The sequence below is a fragment of the Cervus canadensis genome, chromosome 11 (assembly GCF_019320065.1).
Source record: "Cervus canadensis isolate Bull #8, Minnesota chromosome 11, ASM1932006v1, whole genome shotgun sequence".
Classification (NCBI taxonomy): domain Eukaryota; kingdom Metazoa; phylum Chordata; class Mammalia; order Artiodactyla; family Cervidae; genus Cervus; species Cervus canadensis.
In genome coordinates this window covers 30,753,520-30,774,661 of record NC_057396.1, presented here as the reverse complement: position 1 = coordinate 30,774,661, position 21,142 = coordinate 30,753,520, and the positions used below count along the sequence as shown (strand labels likewise).

The 21,142-nt window shown below is 43.9% G+C and overlaps 1 long non-coding RNA gene across 5 annotated transcripts in view; it reads right to left on the bottom strand.

Annotated features, from left to right (window-relative positions):
- LOC122450005 overlaps positions 1-21,142 on the bottom strand; it is a 92,498-nt gene that overhangs the window by 36,467 nt on the left and 34,889 nt on the right. The window lies entirely within an intron of this gene.

Here is a 21,142-nt window from a genome sequence, read left to right as displayed (position 1 = left end):
GACAGAGGAACCTGGTGGGCTACAGTCCATGGGGTTGCAAAGAGTCGAGCATGACCGAGCGGCTAACACTTTCACTTATAGCTGATTCACTTTGCCATACAGTGGCATACAGCCTCTCATGATTCAGCTATAACACAACAGTACAAAGCAAATATACGCCGGCAAAAATTAAAAAAGAAAAAAGAAGCACCTGGGAAGTTTTTACAACACTATTTGCTGGACCCCACCCTGGAGTTCCTGATTTAGTAGGACTGAAGTGGATGCCTATGCTGCTAGTTGGGGGACCACACTTTGAGAACCACTGTTATTGTTAACAAAGCACAGAGGGATTTGTCTCTGTCTCTTCATTACACATCATCCTGAAGCACTAGAATGCTCAGGGAGAAATACCCACCAAATATGGAAATGTTTACTAATGTTTACTAAGATTACTGTATCCTCTACCTTCATTATCTCATTTTATTTGATGTGCACAAATTATTGGAAAGTAGGGTTCATTATCCCCACCTTCAAATAAGGAAACAAAGGCTCCAGAGATAATTAATCAAGGTCATGCACCCATCAAGTATTAGAGCCCAGATGTAATCAAAGATTATGCTGAGTATTCTACTTCTCATATGAAAAGTGGGTGATCCGAAATGAACAAAAGTGTAAAAATATTCAGCTTGTGAACAAAAGTGAAAAAGCAGTGTAAGAAGACACAATTAGTATCAGCAGTGGACATGAGGTTGCCCCAGTGCCCCAAAAATACACAGCTCTTGCAAGAGATGGCCAGACTAAGCAAAGAACTCTCTGACGCTTAGATAAAGTAGGCACTCCAGTCAGCCTCAGAGAACAGAACACTATACATTCAGAATAAAAAGTAGTTTCTATTTTTGCATTCTGAGGAGAAGTGGTATTCATATAAAAGGTTGTTGGGGATGTTTGTTGAAAAACTTTTTACATTAAAAAAAAAAGTTTTTTATAGATCAGAAATCCCCAAGCTGGAGGTTTGATGAATTTAAAAAGTAGAAAAACAAAATGTGATGAAATGCTTAAATGCCCAAGAAATTGATTAACACCCCTTAGAGTTTTTAGGTTTCTGCCTCAAATAAAGTGTTGGCTTTCTTACACATTTCCTTTCTGTTTTTATTTAACTAATAATAAGCATTTCTGATTCTGAGACTTTTGATTGTGTGTGTTTTGCAGGGCGTGGGGTGGGACTGTTTCTATTCAAAGTAATGCACTGTCAGGAAATACACTGTTTGCATGAAATAATCTTGACATCCAAAACAGAGTAATAGTTGGTATGTCTTAGAGAGCAGCTAGACAGATTTTTATTAATAGCATAATCAGTCTGAAAAAATCTGATTTCAGCATTGATTTGATTTCAGCATAATTGTGTATTAGGTTATACGCAATTTAATTCAACCAACAGAGCCCGCTTTGCAAACAAGGCATTACTTTCAAGAAACTTGCATTTAAATCAGTAGTATTATAGATATAATTATGGTAAATGTTATGGACTGAATGTTTATATCCCTTCAAAATTCACATGTTAAAATCCTGACCCCTCATTGTGATGGTATTTGGAGGTGGGGTCTTTGGGAGGGAATTAGGTCAAGAAGGTGGAGTTCTTATGAATGGAATCAGTGTCTGTATAAAAAGAAACACAAGAGAAATTATTTTTCTTTCAGCCAAGTGAGGATACAGTGAGAAGACAGCCATCTGCAAATCATGGAGCACGTCCGCATCAGACAGAGCATCTGCTGATCTTGGACTTCCTTTCCCCATCTTCAGAACTGTGAGAAATGAATGTTTGTTGTTTAAGCTCCTGGTCCACGGCATCTTGTTATAACAGCCTGAGCTAAGACAGTAACTTCGATCCAACCAGGAAGGAAGCAAACACAAAGACTGCTTCTTTCATCATGATTCCACTCATTTGTCTTTTTCTAGTCCCATCCCAGCTTATTCTCTGCCAGCTGCCATCTAAGCCATTCCAGCTCTCCTATGGACTTGTTGCTCCTGACTCTGATTTCCCCAACACATCGCTACCAGGTTTATCTTCCTAAATTAAAGGCACTCTTGATGCTGCAGGTTAAAGTCTTTTCATGGCCCTTAGCTGCCTGCAAAGCTGAAGTGCTCCTGGCTGTCAAAGCCTCTCATGATTCAGCTATAAACCCCATCCTCAACTACTGTCTGAGCCGGCAGCCCCAGTCAAATTGATACATAGTATCATTTGAAAAGACCCTGATGCTGGGAAAGATTGAGTGCAGGAGGAGAGGGGGAGGACAGAGGATGAGATGGTTGGATAGCATCACCAACTCAATGGACATGAGTTTGGGTAAACTCTGGGAGCTGGTGATCGACAGGGAGGCCTGGTGTGCTGCGGTTCATGGGGTCAAAAAGAGTCGGACACGACTGAGTGACTGAACTGAACTGATTTGCCCCTGAATGCTGCCAAGCTTCCCACTGGAAATACAGTAGCACTGAGGGTGCCCCTCACCTAGTATTTGCATAGGCTGCCTTGAGAGAATGTTTGCTCTGATGTGGGTGCCTCATGACTGCCTCAGCTCCTAAGCAGGAATCATGGACTACTTGTTGTCATATCCTCAGGACTCAGCCCAAGGCTGGGTACACAGTAGACTCTTAATCAATCCACCCAACTTTGGGGCTTTCATTAAAGACATCAAGCCTTGTTTACATGATCCACACTTACGTGCATCTGAGATAAATCTGCCTGTACAGAGTTATCTCAGAATCTCTTGGGGTGACATAAAATAATAGTCAAAGAGTTAAGTCCCCTCTGGACTTTTCAAGTGGATGCATTTGTTGTTCTCTGATAGGATAATGCCCTGCTCCTTTCAAGGTCGAAGTTAAGTGTCACACAACAGTATTGCAGCTGGGTCAACATCCTTTCCATCTACTTGTGTTTAGTTCTCAGGTTGGGAAGGCATGTCCTTCTACAAAAAGGACCAGGCGGGGAGCTTCTTGGCAGTAGAATGATCTGAAACCACTCTGATCAAAGAGCCTTCTGACGACTCTGCTAGACTCTTCTGACTTAATAGAGGTTTTTCAACCCAGACCTCAACTCAAATATACCTTCTGACTATAAAGCTTATTTCTCCTCTTTTCCACTTGGTTTGTCGTGCTGTTTGGGCCAAATGGCTACTTTTTTTTTAAGCTTTTTATTTTGTACTGGGGTGTAGCTGATTAACAATCTTGTGATGGTTTCAGGTGGACAGCAAAGGGACTCAGGCATACATCTACCCTCTCTCCCCCGGACTCCCCTCCCGTCCAGGCTGCCACATGACTTTAAGCAGAGTTTCCTGTGCTACACAGTAGTGCTTTAAATATAGCAGTGTGTACACATCCATCCCAAATTCCCTTACTATCCCTCATCCCACTCTTTCTCTTGGGTAATCCAAAGGAAAAAGAAGTGGAAGTTTTAGCCGTTCAGTTGTGTCTGACTCTTTGTGACCCCATGAACTATACCCCACTAGTCTCCTCTGTCTATAGAATTCTCCAGGCAAGAATATTGGAGTGGGTAACCATTACCTTCCCTAGGAGCTTCCCAACCCAAGGATCGAACCCCAGTATCCTGCATTGTAGGCAGACTCTTTACCATCTGAGCCACCAGGGAAGCCCCAAATGGCTATTTTTTAAAACTTGAACAAAGGTAAAGATCATGAATTTCCTCTGATCCATAAACATAGTGTGGGTTATTGTTTAAGATGGACAACGAGAAATTAAAATAGCAGAATGCATAGAAATTGTAAAATGTTTCCCTTATTTCTCTTCCTCTCCTTTCACCAAAAAGGCTTATTAGCTGTTCAATTTTGTTCAGGAAAATGATGACATTTCACTGTTACTCTGAGAACAACGGCCACACAACATTGGCAAAACGGTTGGGCAGGCCTGACCAGCTTACGAACAATAGCTACAAATATAAATAATACATAGAAAATATATTACTTATTTAAGAGCTGTTGAGCTAGGGAAAACTTCAGCTGTTCATCAGTCCTCTTGCCTAGAATTGATTCCAACTTGGCAAAATTAGAGAATCACTATCATGCCGGTTGAGTTTCTGGAATACAAAGCAGTTGAATGATTCACAGAGGAATTACTCAGAATTCCTGGCTCTGGAGTGTGGCGGCGGGGTCCTCATGGGTTGTCAGTATTTTAAATTTAGTATTTCAGACTTAGATTATTTTAGATCTCAGGATTTTAGTATTTCAGGCTATCTGTGTTTTAGAAGTCTTACTTTGACCTAAACCTTTCTCACATCATTGGAGACAAAACCTCACTCGCATGAGCATAATGAGTGGATCGGACTCAGCCCTCTCCCGCCACCCACGACTTCCGGTGCCTCTGCATGTGTACTTTCCAAATTAGAAACTTGCAAAATCTGCTAAAAAATCACCAGTGCTGCCCTGTGCAGAGCAGCCGACTGCTTAAAGCCCAGACCCTCATCCAGACATCTCCGCTCTCCAGCAGGTGACCCTCCAGGGCACCTAAGTCTCCCTCATCACGTGTCACCACTCCCTTGTGTTTCCATTAGACAGTCCTTTCTCTTGGACCACACACTTGCTTTGCCTACTTTTAAAGAATGTATTTACTCATTTGGCTGTGCCGGGTCTTTGTTGTAGCACAAAGGATCCTTGATCTTAGCTGAGGCATGTGGGATCTCGTTTCCTGGCCAGGAATAGAACCTGAGCCTCCTGTACTGGGAGTGCAGAGACTTAGCCGCTGGACCACCAGGAAAATCCCTCTTTGGCCACTTTTGACAGTTGCTATAAAGCAAACACGCAATTATTGATCACCTATTATGCATTAGGTGCTACACAGACATTTTTAATATTTTGTTGAATTCCAATGAGAGTGCCACAAGGTCTTCTTCAAATAAGGAATAAGATTCAGAAATCTGTGGTTTGATAGTAAGTGTTGGATTATCTGTGACTCTAACACTTCTCACTACAAATTTTCCCCCTTCTTTTGGTGTATCTTCCCAGCTCAATTTCACGTCTACAAATTCTACGTTTGCTCAAGGCCCAGAACTAACCTGTCTTCTCCTGAAACCTTCTCCTTTCTCTTTAGAGACATTGCCTTCCTTGGAGTTCACAGCACTTACTGAGACTTTAAGTGTTAAGTGTTAGTCGCTCAGTCGTGCCCGACTCTTTGCGACCCCATGGACTGCAGCCCACCAGGCTCCTTTGTCCATGAGATTTTCCAGGTGAGGATCTGGAGTGGGTTGCCATTTCCTTCTCCAGGGGATCTTCCCAACCCAGGGATCGAACCTGGGTCTCCTGCACTGCAGGCAGACTCTTTACCGACTGAGCTATATACATAGGGTCTTGGGTTTTATATATATTTCATGCATGTATATAGTATCTCTCCAGCTAGACTGAAAGCTCCTTAAAAAGTCATGAATTTCCAGTCATGTTTACTCAACACAGAGCACAGAGTAAGTGCTGAATAATTTTCTTTTAAGGAACATGACACTACTGAATGTGTCTAATACCATCCTTGCTGAAGTCTGTCTCCTGTACTTGAACTAATTCAGGAAAACATCTAGCTAGCTTCCGAAAAAGCAGACAGATGCTTAACAAACAGAGTCTTTGGAGAAGGTGAAGGGAAAGCACCAAGGTTTGGATGTATCTCAGAGACTTAACCTATCTTTAAATGCTTATAAAGGACAAAAAGTAAAAAGAGATCCATGATTACAATCAAACATGAAATGGAGATATGGCCACAAGCATTGTGGCCATAAGATTAGTCAAGTCCTCCCAGAAAAGTGCCCATTAAAAGTAACTATCTTGGGACTTCCCTGTTGGTCCAACAGCTAGGACTGCATACTCCCAATGCAGCGGGCCTGGGTTCCATCCCTGGTCTAGGAACTAAATCCCACATGCCACAGCTAAGAATTCACATGCTGCAACTAAAGATCCCACATGCTGCAATTAAGACCCGGGGCAGTCAAATAAATAAGTAAAAGTATTTTTGAAATTAAAAAACAACTGTCTCAGAATATCCATCTCAGTTGCCCACAAACACGTATTTGGCACCTACTCTGTGAAATAGCACCCCCTCCAGTATTCTTGCCTAGAGAATCCCATGGACAAAGAAGCGTGGCAGGCAAAGAGTCTGACATGACCTAGTGACTGAGCAAGCACGCATGCTGTAGAAGACACGACTGGGGCTACCAAGTGGTATAAGAACCTGCTTGCAAAGGATCTAGAATGTGATTAGCAAAAGAGGACAAATACCTACAGAGAAGAGCAAAAACACGAGGATGTATATACTAGTTAAGGAATTAAGTTCCTTGAGGGCAGGTGCTGGTGGAGGTCAGTGCAGGAGAGATCCCTGCAGATGTCACGTCAGGAAGAGGGGGATGGAGGTGGAGGGACCCTTCCAAGCACATGAGTCTCGAGCAGTGGTGGAAACTCAAATTTCTAATGAAGGCACAGAAACACATGCAGCAGCCAGGTCACCTAACACCCTGTCCGGCTGCTTAAGTACATGCCCCGTGTGACACCTATCTAAGTATATTGCCTTTTACAATGTTGCACTAAGGCAACACAAAAAACAATCAAATGAATCAAATCTGTGGCTACTAGTTTGTGAGAACTGATCCTTAGGAATCAAGCAATATGTGTCCAACTTGATGCTAGGGAGTGTAGAAAAAAAAAAAAACAGGACAAATTTAAAATGACTTCAAAACACTAAACACTTACTTTAAAAGCAAGACCAGTTCACATGGAAATGTTCAACTCCATTTTAAAAGCCAGAATAGGGACTTCGCTGGCGGACCAGGGGTTAAGACTCTGGGCTTCCAATACAGGGGGCAAAGGTTCCATCCCTGGTCAGGGAACTAAGACCCCACATGCTATGCAATTTGGCAAAACAAACAAACAAACAAAAAAAAAACCATTAAAAACCAGGATGCATGTAGGCAGGCTAAGTTGCTTCAGTTGTTTTCTACTCTTGGAGATCCTATGGACTGTAGCCCACCAGCCTCCTCTGTTCAAGGGACTCTCCAGGCAAGAATACTGGAGTGGGTTGCCATGCCCTCTGGGGGATCTTCCCAACCCAGGGATCGAACCCATGTCTCCTGCATTGGCAGGCAGGTTCTTTACCTTTAGTACCAGCTGGGAAGCCCCAAAACCAGGATAATCAGTGCTAAATTATCATCTTCTGACTAAACAACACAAAAGCATTTTATAGACTAAATATATTAGTATGACACAGGTGGTTCCTAGAGGTCCTGTTTCAGTAAATTTCCTGAGACAGCCCATCAAGATGCAGACTTTAGCTTGGCTGGGTTTGCCCCAATTTCTCCTTCCACAGTCAGACTTCTTCCAGCCACTGAGAAATCTCTTCTGACTTTGTTGGAAGTGTTCAGTTCTAACCTGAAGCCTTTTACAAAGGAGAACAATTTCAAGGCCAGGGAGGAGACACCTGACTCGGCAGCTTGGGGAGGTGGGAGAAGCTGGTGACGTCACCCTCCCACCAGATTCCATTTCTGCAGAGATCCACCAAGTGAGAGACACCAGGGCCAATTTGTGGGATATTAAAAGTGACAGACACAAGCACCCTGTGAGGGGCGTTGCAACTCCCAGGACTGAGTCAGTGAATTATGCATGAGGCAAGCTTCTAATTTTTTTAAGGTTATAAAATCCACGCACTCAGCCCATGGCAGAAGCAGCTGTTTTTAAACTGCCATTTAAAAGTCTGTCTGAAATTGTATGTGTCTTATTTTAACGGTTCCCAAAATGTTCTAGAAACACCAGATTCAGCCCCGGAGCTTGCTGAAAACTCCACCCACACGGCCGTCTCCATTATCCCTGTGATCTATAGGGACCTAGCAGTCTGCCAACCTCCCCAGGATGAGTCAGCAGTGCAGGAACTTGATGCGTAGGACTCCCTCCCCACGGGAGCACAGTATATCCCTGGAGGCGAGTTGACTTTCTCAGCTCCAGTGACCTCTGGAGGAGAAGATAATCATCTCTGCCAGTGACTGAAGGAATGCAGTTCCAGCCAGAGAAGCAAAATGAATTCAGCCTCTGAGGAGCCAATTGGCCGGTGACATAGATTTTTCACTTCCTGTGTGAGGAGGACCTCGGTGATGCCCCATCTATGTGTAAGGGATGAGTTCATAAGTGAAGTCACAGTTCTCTACTAACTAGGTCAAAATGGTGAAAGAGACATCTGTAATCAAAAAAGCTACCTTTACTGAGGATTGCTGTACCATCTTTCAAGCCTTTGTCCTATATCATCTCCTTTTGTCCTCCCAAGCCCCTGGACATGATGATGCTTTGTCCCCGCTGTACAAAAAATAGATTAATTGTTGTAGATAAGAAATAGCTTAATTAACTTTCTTGGCTTGACGTGAAAAAGAAAAAAGTTAGTCACACAGTCGTGTCTGACTCTTTGCAATCCTGTGGACTGCAGCCTTGCCTGGCTCCTCTGTCCGTGGAGTTCTGCAGGCAAAAGCACTGAAATGAGTTGCCATTTCCTTCTCCAGGGGATCTTCCTGACTCAGGGACTGAACCTGGGTCTCCTGCATTGCAGGCAGATTCTTTACCAACTGAGCCACGAGGGAAGCCCTTGGCTTGACATGGTAAGAGGCAAAGGCAGGACTGGAGCAGAGGCATTCTCACGCCATGATTCTCAGGCCATGATTCTCACGCCATAATTCAAGCTCTTTAACTCAGGCTTTACAGCCAGATCCAGGGAACACTTAGGACAGGGCTTCCCTGGTGGCCCAGTGGTTGAGGATCCACCTGTCAATGCAGGGGACATGGGGCCGATCCCCGCTCTGGAAGATTCCACAATCTATGGGGCAACTAAGGCAACTAAGGCCACAACTACTGAGCCTGTGCTCTAGAGCCCGGGAACCACATAGGAGAGTACTCCCTGGCCGCTGCAACTAGAGAAAGCCTGCATGCAGCAACCAAGACTCAGTGTGATCAAAAAATTAATTAATTAATTAATTAAAAAGTTAATTAATAAAAAACACATTTAGGACATATACAGAGATAGGAAACCACATGCTTATTTTTTTTTTTTCCAGTGGGTTTTGTCATACATTGATATGAATCAGCCAACCACATGCTTATTCATGGTTGCTTGAGGGCAGGGATCCCAAGATGGCTTGGATGGAGTGGCAGCTGGCCAGTGTCATTGTACGAGGAGAGCTACAAGAGCTATCAGTCCAGGTACCATGGGAGGACAGGGGAGGGGTTAGGTAAGGCTTCCTGGGGAAGGTACTGCTCAACCAAACTGTGGTACATACATGTAAATTCGAATTGGAGAAGCATGTGGTAGATTGGTTGCAAAAATGTCTGAAAGTTTTCATTCTTCCCTACATCCCGGCCCTTTGTGATTAACTTTGCAGCTCTTCTCATAGAAAGCAGAGTCTATTTCTCAATCTTTGAATCTTGGAACTTGCTTTGGCCAATGGTGTTCGTCAGAAGTGATGTGCCAGTTCCAACCCTTGACCTGCAGACCTCATGTGTTTTTTCTCTCTCTCTCTCAAACTTTGCCACGGACATGTGAAAAGCCTGGGCTAGCCTCCTGGATGATAACACCACGTGGTCCAGTCATCCCGGTCCACAGCTCACCAACCATCCTAAACCAGCCAGCTGCCAGCCAAACCAGCAACTGACTGCAGAGACCTCCGTGGGCTCATCAAGGTCAGCCAGGCCCGGCCCAGATTAGCAGAATTGCACCACTGACCAACAGCCTCATGAGCAAAAATCAAGGTTTATTGTGTTACATCACTGAGGTTCTCTGGTTGTTTTTTATAAAGCAGGATTATCATAAAAAGGTAGGCAGGTCTTCTTTTACAAGGCTAAAACCAGCATGGTAGGGACTGCACTGTAACCCTACTACACTTTGCTTGTTTTAAAAAAAGATATGATGGGGCTTTGGACTTCCCAGGTGACTCCGTAGTAAAGAATTCACCTGCCGACGCAGGAGACATGGGTTTGACCCCTGGGTTGGGAGGATTTCCTGGAGAAGGAAATGACAACCCACTCCAGTATTCTTGCCTGGAAAATCCCACGGACAGAGGAGCCTGGCGGGCTACAGCCCATACATGGGATTGCAAAAGACTTGGACACAACTTAGTGACTGAACAGTAACAATGGAACTTCCTTGATGGTTCAGTGGTTAAAACTCAGCACTTCCAATACAGGTGGCCCAGGTTAAATTTCTGCTCAGCAAACTAAGATCCCACATGCCACAAGGCATGGCTAAAAAGTAAAAAATAAAATAGGAAGGATGTATTATTCACTTGGTCCAGGACAGGTTTTCTCAAACTTGACGCTATTGAGATTCGGGGCCCAGTCATTCCTGTGGGGGGCTCTTCTGTGCAACAAAGTATGTTTAGCAGCATCCCTGGCATCCCACTAGATGCCAGGAGCATCTCCATTTGTGACAACCAGAGTGTCTCCAGACATGGTCACATGTCCTCTAGGGGGCAAAATTGCTCCCAGTTGAGAAACATCGGTTCAGAAATCAGTGCAAAAATGTTCAGTTACCAAATACCCAAAGTCCCCCTAACTGGGCACTCTTTCCTACAAGATGGTTCCAGCAACGGATCAGGCTCCAGCCCCACGTGAACACAAGGGCCTTCTGGTGTTGTTCCGCAGTGGCCGTAGCCCTGGGAGACTTCATGGGGAGGCTTCTGTGAGCTGCTCCAGCTCAGGTGGAACCTTGCTCTGGCAGGGCACGCACTGACTCGGCACAGTGTGGGGCCCACACAGTGAAGTTCAAAAGAAAAGAACAACGTAAACGCAGGACAGAGGCTGAACTTCCAACCACGTAAATCAGACCACTTGTGTCCAAGGATTTCCTCCAGGTCCCCTGACTTAGATTCTTTTCCTAGTGCCTGGTTTCTCATTTTCAGACCCTCGTAAAAAAGGACAATTCATTATTGCATTCCCATTCATACTTGGATGTGCTGTAAAAGGACTCCTATATTATCAGAGTGCTTCTTAAGTTGGAGTTCAAAAAAAATGGTTTGCATTTCTCTTATTCCAAGCCTAACATCTTTTTTTGTTTTTAATTTATTTATTTGGCTGTGTCAGATCTTAGTTGTGGCACATGGGATCTTTCCTTGTGGTGCGCGCATTCTTTAGTTGTGGCTAGCGGGTTTAGTTGCTCCACAGCATGTAGGATCTTGGTTCCCTAACCAAGGATCAAACTGGCATCCCCTGCATTGCAAAAGATATCTTAGCCACTGGACCACCAGGGAAGTCCCCAAAGCCAACATTTAAATCAACATCTCTACTCATAATTGCACTTGCCAGGAGCTAAGTCCCCCTCATGAGAGAATGCCAGATCCAGGCTTTTCACATCACAACTTAATTAGCCCATTCACTGATTCCAGAAGAAGAAAGACAGTGAAAGGAGATGGCCAAACATTTGCTGACTTCTACCTCACTGTTTGCTTGTGCATTTCATTGATAATGATGTTTCATTGATTACACAAATGGATTTTGGTCTGAAAGGGTACATGCACTCCAGTGTTCATTGCAGCACTGTTTACGATAGCCAAGACATGGAAGCAACCCAAATGTCTATCAACAGAGGAATGGATAAAGATGTGGCACATATATACAATGGGATATTACTCAGACATTTAAAAGAATGAAATAAGGCCATTTGCAGCAACATGAATGACCTAGAGATTTTCACACTGAGTGGACAGAGAAGGAGAAATATGTGTAACATCCCTGACATTCAGAATCTAAAAAGAAATGATATAAATGAATTTATTTACAAAACAGAAACAGAGAATGACATTATTTTTGCTGCGGAAGATAGGGGGAAGGGATAGTTAGGGAGTTCAGGATGGACATGTACACACTGCTATATTTAAAATGGATAACCAACAAGGACCCACTGTATACAGCACAGGAAAGTCTGCCTAATGTTATATGGCAGCCTGGATGGGAGGGGAGTTTAGGGGAGAATGGAAACATGTATAAACATGGCTGATTTCCTTTGCTGTCCACCTGAAACTACTACATTGTTAATAGGCTATACGCCAATACAAAATAAAAACATTAGTAAAAATAAATGAACAGATGTGTTTTGGGGAGCCTCAAGCCAATTACCTTCTCTAGGCTTCTATTTTCCTAAAATAAAAATAAATTTTTCTTGCTTTACAGGAAAAACTGGTAGAATCAACCACAAATGATATGTATTTCACAAATCCATGAAAACTAAAGAGAACATCCATTAAGAAAAAGGAGAGCAAATCAAAGTTGAAGCTATCTTGAATTCTAAATTCTCAGCATCTCACAGGCAACTCTGTCTTCTTGATTTATTTAGTTTCCCAGTGGAACTGTGCCCAGTCGTGCATTTTAGGAGTGTGTCAGAAAAAGAAAAAAGGTGAAGTCATAGATTCTTGGCATCTCAGTGTTGGATGCAGCCAGACTTTATGAAAATGAACTATTAATCACTTTCTTTGTAACTCGACTGTTATTTGTCCTACGGGGGGTTGTGGTATGGTTCAGCTTTGTGAACACATGAGCATACTGTGAGAGTTTGAGAGTTCAGGGGAGGTTCCTCTAAGCTTGTTTTCTGGGAATTTTCATCAAATCTAAGTGCTAGATATGATTGGTTTCAACAAGTATAGAGTCTTTGGACAGAACAAGAAATGCAAAGGTTGTCTCCACAGGCTAATGGCAAAGGATGCTCCAGACTTCATCACCAAGGGCAGCCAAGCATTATCTGCAAGGCAGGGTGATTCCAAAGTGTGCCCTCATCCACCGGGGTCCAGCAGGTGCTGCCCCACGTCCATACAGAAGCCATGACATTAAACTGAAGATAAAGCTCAGGTCCCTGTTCCTGCAACAGGCCAAAACCCTGCTTTTTTGCCTCCACAAACCTAACAAATCCACTGAGAGGAGAAACAGCCATTTCCACGGATATAGTGACATGCAGAATTCACAGCACTTTTCCTTGAATTACCTTGTTGAACCTCAAAGCTCTGTAACTTACATGGGAGAGAGATCGTAACCCAAATTTTTTAAATGAAGGAATAGGACTTTGAAGACCCGGTCCATGACCACCGGAGGAATGAGGGTCAGAACAGGGTTTCCTGACTCCAAACCTTGAGCTCTGCCATCACACCTACTTCTCTAGGCAGATCTGGAACATTCAGATACCTTGGCCCCTGGGTGATATTTTGCTGACCGCAGCTGCTTGTACAATCCCCCGCCCCTGCCCCCCAACACACTCTTATTCCCAAACCAGAACTTAGTTTTCAAACTAAGTGCTTAAACTTAGCATCTTTGGCTTCCACCTTCTCAAAAAGGAATGCAAACAGGTGAGGCAATATGTTCCTTTTGTTGGTAGCAATTTTGTTACCGAGCCACTCAAATCAGGCCCCAGCCAGGGTCCTCTAACCCTACTGTTGTCCAAGCCAATAGAGTGAGACTGAGTTCAGTTTGGAAGCAAAGGAAAGCTTTATTCTCTCAACAGAGTGTGGAGAGGTGTCAGCTTGGGCTCTAGAGTAGGGGTCCCCAACCTCCGGGATCTAATGCCTGATGCTTTGAGGTGGATCTGATATAATACTAATAGAAATAAAGTGCACAATAAATGTAATACACTTGAGTCATCCTGAAACCATCCCCTTGCCCCTAGTCCTTAGAAAAATTGTCTTCTTTGAAACGGGTCCCTGGTGCCAAAAAGGCTTGCAGATGGCTACCCTAAAGCACACGCACCCAGGTGGAGGGCGGGGCTGCCTTCTAAGGTCCTCTGGGCGGGGAGGGGGGCTCTCGAGGGATCGGCCGCCGAGCGGCTCGCGCTCCTGCGCCCGCCGCCTGGGGCAGGCTCTGCGCTCGGCCTGCCGCCGCCATCTTGAGTGCCGCGTGGTGCCACGTGCAGCCGCTTTTGCACACGGCCCACCAGGCTGAGGTGTCAGCCTTTCTCAGGAGGAGTTCTGGGCCGAAGTACCCCGCCCTGGACTAGTGGAATTAGACTGAGCACAAAGGAAAAGGAAAAGGTTAGATTTTATTTGATTACTCAGATTCTCCTTTTACTTCCTGAAAATGGTGAGTGGACTTTGCTGGTGACAATATGAACTCTTAGGCGCTTTCAGTCTCATCTGCCTTCTTGAGCATCGATGAGCATTCGGAAAACAATATGGATAACAGATAACAAAGCTGACTGCCAAAATGCAGTGAAAAATACTAAGAACAGTCTACAAACCCTGCCTGGTTAACACGGGGCCTACATGGATTGGCGGGGCGGTGCGGGTGGGGCTCTGGGGGAGGGCCCCGCTGGGAGGAACTGAGACCCAGCCTTCATCCCCTTCCCCAGCCCAGCCCCCAACACACAGGGCAAGTTCACGTGGGAAGGGGCATTGGTTTACGATCCTGCACATCCACCCTCCCCGCTGCCCGCCACCGGGGTCCCTAAAGGTAGCATCAGTGGAGGAGGGGGGACCCTCTTCCTCCGTCACACCAGGCATCCAGAGTCCAGGTTCCACACCTGCACTGTCACGTGTACCAGGACCCCAGGGGTAGAGGACATCGCTGTCATTTTATCGGTGAGGTTGGCAAAGTGTAAAGAGGTCAAGTGGAAAAAAAAAGAGGTCAAGTGATTTGACCGAAGCCTCCTGGCTGGAACCACTTGTCGAATCCCAGGAGGGTGACCAGGCCCTGGCACTGCCATTCCCAGGCTGCACCCCAGCCTTTCTCACACCTACCACGTGTCCGGACTCTGCCCACACGGGCAAGGAGGCCTTGGGAGTGAGCTTCAGAAACTTAATTCAGGGAGATAACCTCAAGATACTCATCAGGAAAGCTATTTAAATGCCTTATGCTTGCAGATCTGAGCCAAGATCCTCAGGCAAGAATTTTTCATAGATGATTGGAGTTCACACTTTAATATTCCCATTTCCCAAGGAAACTAGAGAAACACAAGTCGTACCATTTTTCTATGCAATAAGGTGTTTCAAGTTAAGAAGATACTATTTAAAACGTTTTTTAAAAAAAAACCTGCAGAGACAGAACAAAGACTGCTTCTTGATTCTGAAGCCTTCATCAGGCCAGAAATGTCTGACTCTTCCCTAGACCCTCTGGTCCCCTTCCTCCACATCTCCATAATCAAATATTCTTTCTCCTCAGCTGTTGTCACAGTAACCACTTGAATCACGTGGCTGTCAATTTACAATCAGCTTATGGAGCTGCTTGTAATTCTTACTCCAAGGCATGGTGACAGCTCATTTAGAACTAATCAAACATTTATTAATAGAAAACCAAGGGGCACAAGCTCTTCACTGAAATTCTTTGGTTCCTTGGCAAGGGCAAGAGCAGGGGGAAATAACTCACAGGTGGGGGTTGGGAGGCCATACTGTGTCTGGGAAAGTGTCTTGGAAGTCAAGGAAGCCTGACTTGACTGCTCTTTAGCTGTGCTTTCTAGGCAGGTAATGAAACCCGGCTGAGTCTCCATTTCTTTCAAGAACCTGTTGTAAGGCTTAAAGATAATGAAAATAAAAGACCTGGCTCCCAGGAATGAGTTAGTATCCAGCAACCATTGTAAATAAAAGTTATAAAGATGGAGTGAAACAAAATTATGGTTTAAGACTGAAAACTAAATGAACGGAATTATTTAATCCAGCAGCTACTTTCAAAGAGAAGTACTTTTTAAAAACTTTTTTAAAAAACACTTATTTTTTATTTGGCTGTGTCAGGCGTTTCAGTTGCATCATGCAGGATCTTAGGTTGTGGCACACAAACTTTGTAGTTGTGGTGCACAGGCTTAGTTGCCCACATAGCACATGGGCTCTGAGTTCCCCAACCAGAGGTTGAACCCACGTCCCCTGCATCGCAGGGTGGATTCTTAACCACTGTACCACCAGAGAAGTTCCCAGAGGTATTTTAAGAACAGAGGATACATAGTACCAGGAGAAAACAGAGACAAGCAGAATTGCAGGGCACCATAAGGGGAACTCAAGACCAGTGAGCTTTGTTTCTTTGTTTGTTTTGTTTGCTTTTTGTTACCAGAAGCATAACTAAGGGGATGTCTTGCAATATCTTCTCTGTTCTGTGGTCTGGGGCAGGAGCTCATCTTCAGGATCTAGGTGATCCTGCTAGAAGCCCAACAGTAACCAGTAGAATGCCTAGGGCTTCTCAGGTGGTGCTAGTGTTAAAGAGCCACCTGCCAATGCAGGAGACTTAAGAGATGCAGGTTTGATCCCTGGGTTGGGAAGATCCCCTGGAGAAGGAAATGGCAACCCACTCCAGTATTCTTGTCTGGAGAATCCCATGGACAGAGGAGCCCAGCAGGCTACAGTCCATGGGGTCAAAAGAGTTGGATGTGACAGAAGTGGTTTAGCACGTGTGCGCACACACACACACACACACACACACACACACACACACACACACACACACACACACACACACACACACACACACACACACACACACCCCAAGTCCTTGTTAAATAGCTGTTGAATAAAAGAATGAATGACTTAGAAGTAAATTATTTTACAGACCTAAGGATCCCATAAGAACTCTTGGGCTTTATGAAAATGGAAGAAACTGATGCTAACACCCAATTTCTTCCCTCTGTGTCCTACTTTCTTACAACTAAATGTGTTAACTATCCTTTCTTGGCAAAGGCTTTGGAAAAAAAAAAAAGGAAAACAAAAACCCTAGAAATGTCCAGATGGATCTGACATGGGTGACAATCCCCAGAAGTGAAAAAGTTCCAAGATTGATGACTAGACCTCCTCCCTCTATACTGAGCCAGTGAAGTCGCATCCAACATTTTCCATGTGAATTGTTTACAGCCAAAAAGATGAAACTGACTATAGTCTTTCAGCCTCGTGTCTCTGTTCTGTCGGCTCAGGCGCCTTGGGCAGTGCTAGGCTTGACCGCTGTGAGCAGACCTCACATCCGTCCTGGATCTGCCCCACTTTTTTCTTTCTTTTCTCTCCATAATCTTCCTCTTTTTTCCTCCCTTTCTCTCTGCTTTCCTCATGCCTTCATTTTCCTTTTCTTTCACATCTTTCTTTACCTGTGTTCAGGGATTGTAATTCAACATCAGTGTTACTCAGGGTCAAAGAACATGCTGCTTTTTCACTGAAATCAAGTTGTCTTGTCACCCTGGGTCCCTGAAGACTCTGGAGTATAGTTGCACATTCAAGATCGTAACATGACTAATCCATTTAAATTCCACAGCAGTGAGAGCCAGAAATCCTTCTATAAATCTCCCTCCTCTCGAGAATGTATCCTAAGTTGTCTTGTCTTACCCCACCTAACCCAAGATGATGCCGGTCTCCCTCTTCAAGATTTTTATTAGAGATTGGTATTACTGAGCGTATCAGCCATGACAGCAGTGTAGATTGATTACAGTGACTCCCACTTCAGAGTCTATCTTTGAAATTTGTACCCATCTTTTCTCTGCATTGTGGGCTTCCCTTGTGGCTCAGTTGGTAAAGAATCTGCCTGCAATGCGGGAGACCTGGGTTTGATCCCTGGGTTGGGAAGATCCCCTGGAGAAGGGAAGGGCTACCCACTCCAATATTCTGGCCTGGAGAATTCCATGGAATATACAGTCCACGGGGTCGCAAAGAGCCAGACATGACTGAGTGACTTTCACTTTCACTTTTCTCTGAGTTTAGCTACGGATAACTTCTACTACTTGCCTAATAATAAGTGTTGCTTCTTCCTTTTTTTTTTTTTGGCCATGCACCATGGCATGTTGGATCTTAGTTCCCTAACCAGGGATTGAACCTGTATCCCCTGCATTAGAAGGTGGCTCTTTAACCACTAGATTGCCAGCCTCCCGAAATGTAGCTCCTTAAATCTGTCACATCTCTGCTCAAAACCTCCACAGGCTCCCCATTTTCCCTAGAATAAAGTCCAAATATTGTGTCACCTGGAACCCTAAAAAACCTGGCCCCAGTTTCCATTTTCAGTAACTTCTTTGTCCAGACAAACCATCCTCCTTTCTAGGTCCTCAATGTTCACTACACCTTCCTGCTTCCTGGCCTTTGCTGTCCTTCACTTGTATCCCTTTTTGACCTATCAAACTGGGGGACAGTCTTTCCAGGTCTTACCTAAATACTCCGTAGGATTCCTGGCCTGATCACCCAAACATGAAATAATTACACCTTCTCTGCTATCCAAAGCTCCAGTGTGCTTGTTTTAACTCTCCCATGTTACAGATAGCAGATACCATGCCCTGGCACCTGCCTTGGGCTCAGTGCTGCTCCAGAGAACTCACACCAATGATCTTCTCTTCTCACAACTATCCCATTTGACAGAAGTAACAGAGATCATTCCCAAGGTGACACAGCTGGGAACTGAGACCAGCTGTATTGGACTCCAGGTCTTTTTCTATTACGTCAGGCTAGCCCACAAAAGATGGGGCTTCGCTGGTGACTCAGAGGTAAAGAATCCATCTGCAATACAGGAGACACAGGAAACATGAGTTTGATCCCTGGATCGGTAAGATCCCCTAGAGGAGGGCATGGCAACCTACTCCAGTATTCTTACCTGGAGAATCCCATGGACAGAGGAGCCTGGTGGGGTCGCAAAGAGTTGGACATGACTGAAGTGACTTAGCATGCATGCACGCATCCCACAAGAGATAAAGCCTGGGCACTCTTATTCACTCTTATTCACACTCATTCATTGAGAAGCATTTGTGTGTATAGATCAGGTCCAGACATGATGCTGAGAGCCTGGTGTGGGACCAGACAAGTGATCTGGAGCTTAGGTGAGAACCAGGTATGAGTTACTGTTTTCAACTATGCCTACATATCTCATCTATGAGATTATAAACTTTTCAATATGAAAATTTTATAATGATTATAAACTTTTTACCATATGAGTAAATATTTTTCTCCTTAAAGAAATGGACTTAAGTTTATGTAGATACTCCTTATGCTTTCCGATGCTGTCACCTTTGAGACCATCTAATTCTTATCTTCTTCAAAATACAAGGACTTCCCTGGTGGTCCTGTGACTAAGACTCTGCACTCTCAATGCAGGGAGCCCAGGTTCAATCCCTGATCAGGGAGCTAGACCCCACATGCCTCAATGAAGATCGAAGCTCTTGCTCACCCCAACTATGACCCAATGTTGCCAAATAAATAAATAAATATTTAAAAAATAAATATAGAAGCCTAGTTCTGGAGAGGATAAGCCATCTGCCTGGAGTCACATAATGGAATAGTGGCCAGGGCAAGATGAGAAGGTGGGCTTGAACCCTGGCTAGGTTGTTTTCCACCTGTCCACAGTGAAGGTAAAGCCCCAATTCTCTTTGCTACTGCTTAGGCAGGAAAGTTTACTTACTTTCTCTCCCAGAGTTAGTTATCAGCATTTAATTCTGGATTGTTTCCAGGTTGGAGCCTTCAAGTTCAGGTCAGCCGAAGCTTGTGAGTTGCAGTGAGAAATTTCAAATCTGACACTTGCCAGTTCCCATTGAGCTCCGGGTGAGAAATGTCCCTGGCCTCGTCCATTTTTAATGTCACAGTCATCCTAGCGGAAGAGATCACCTCCAGGTAAAGTCATTCAAAACAAAGATTTGTCATTTTAGCACCATTCAACCGTGGCAGATCATAGGGCCACTCTGGCTCACCTCACAGGTTCTGGGTTTCCCAGGTGGTGGAGCTTGAGACAAAGGCCAGTTTTCCTTACATGTTTTCCCTTCCCACCCAGTGTGGTCAGAGACCCATGATAACATAGCCGTTGACAGAGTTTCAAAGTACTCAACCTCTAAGAACACTGGACTTGCAGTTCTAGTCTAAGTTTGAACCACTCAATCTTTCATGGACTGCCTTTCTTCATCTTTCTCTTTTTTGCTTATAAGATGCCCTTTCTAGATCATATTAATTTTTTATGTGTTCTCATTTGCTAATAAGGAAGAGGGAAGAAAAGAATCAATACATTCTTCAATTTACCATTATTCATATAGTGAATTGCCAGTTTCTACATTTTTAAATTCTATTTTTAAATTTTATTGGAGTATAGTTGATTTATAATGCTGTGTTAGTTTCAGGTGTGTAGCAAAGTGATTCAGTGATGCATACATGTATATTCATTATTTTTCAGGTTCTTTACCCATATAGGTTATTATAGAATATTGAAAAAAAAAAAGAATATTGAGTAGAGTTCCCTGTGCTATACAGTGGGTCCTTGTTGGTTATCTATTTTATATATAGTAGTGTGTATATGGGGGCTTCCCTGGGGGCTCAGTGGTAAAGAATCCGCCTGCAGTGCAAAAGACATGAGACACGAGTTCAATCCCTGAGTCCAGACAATCCCCTGGAGGAGGGCATAGCAACCCACTCCAGTAATCTTGCTTGGAAAAGTCCATGAACAAAGGAGCTTGGCAGGCTGTAGTCCATAGGGTTGCAAAGAGTTGGACACGACTTAAGCGACTTAGCATTAACAGTGTGTATATGTTAATCCCAAACTCCTAATTTATCTCTCCCCATCCATATTTCCCCTTTGATAAACCGTAAGTTTGTTTTCAAAAATCTGTGAATCTGTCTTTTAAAAAGTTCGTTTGTACCATTTTTTAAAAAATTAGATTCCATATATGAATGATATCATATATTTATCTTTCTCTGACTTACTTCACTTAGTATGATCATCTCTAGGTCCATCCATGTTGCTGTAAATGGCATTATTTCATTCTTTTTATGGCTGAGTAATATTCCACTGTGTATATATACCACATCTTTATCTAGTCTTCTGTTGATGGACATTTAGGTTGCTTCCATGTCTTGGCTATTGTAAACAGTGCTACAGTGAACATTAGGGTGCATGTATCTTTTTGAATTATGGTTTTCTCTGGGTATATGCCCAGGAGTGGGGTTGCTGTATCATACGGTAATTCTATTTTTAGGTTTTTAAGGAACTTCCATACTGTTCTCCATAGTGCTGTAGCAATTTACGTTTCCACCAACAGTGTAGGAAGGTTAATAGCACTACATCATAACTTGACTACATAGCTTGACTGAAATAATCACGAAAGCATTTTGTAAACTATAAATCACTATAGTAGCACAAAGTACCAAATCTTCAGGTTGTGTTAGGCAAACGCCTGAATTCCTTTAGAATTAAAAATGCTGGGGAGGTAGGGTGTTTAGTATCCAGAAATGGAGAAAACAGCCTTCTTCTCT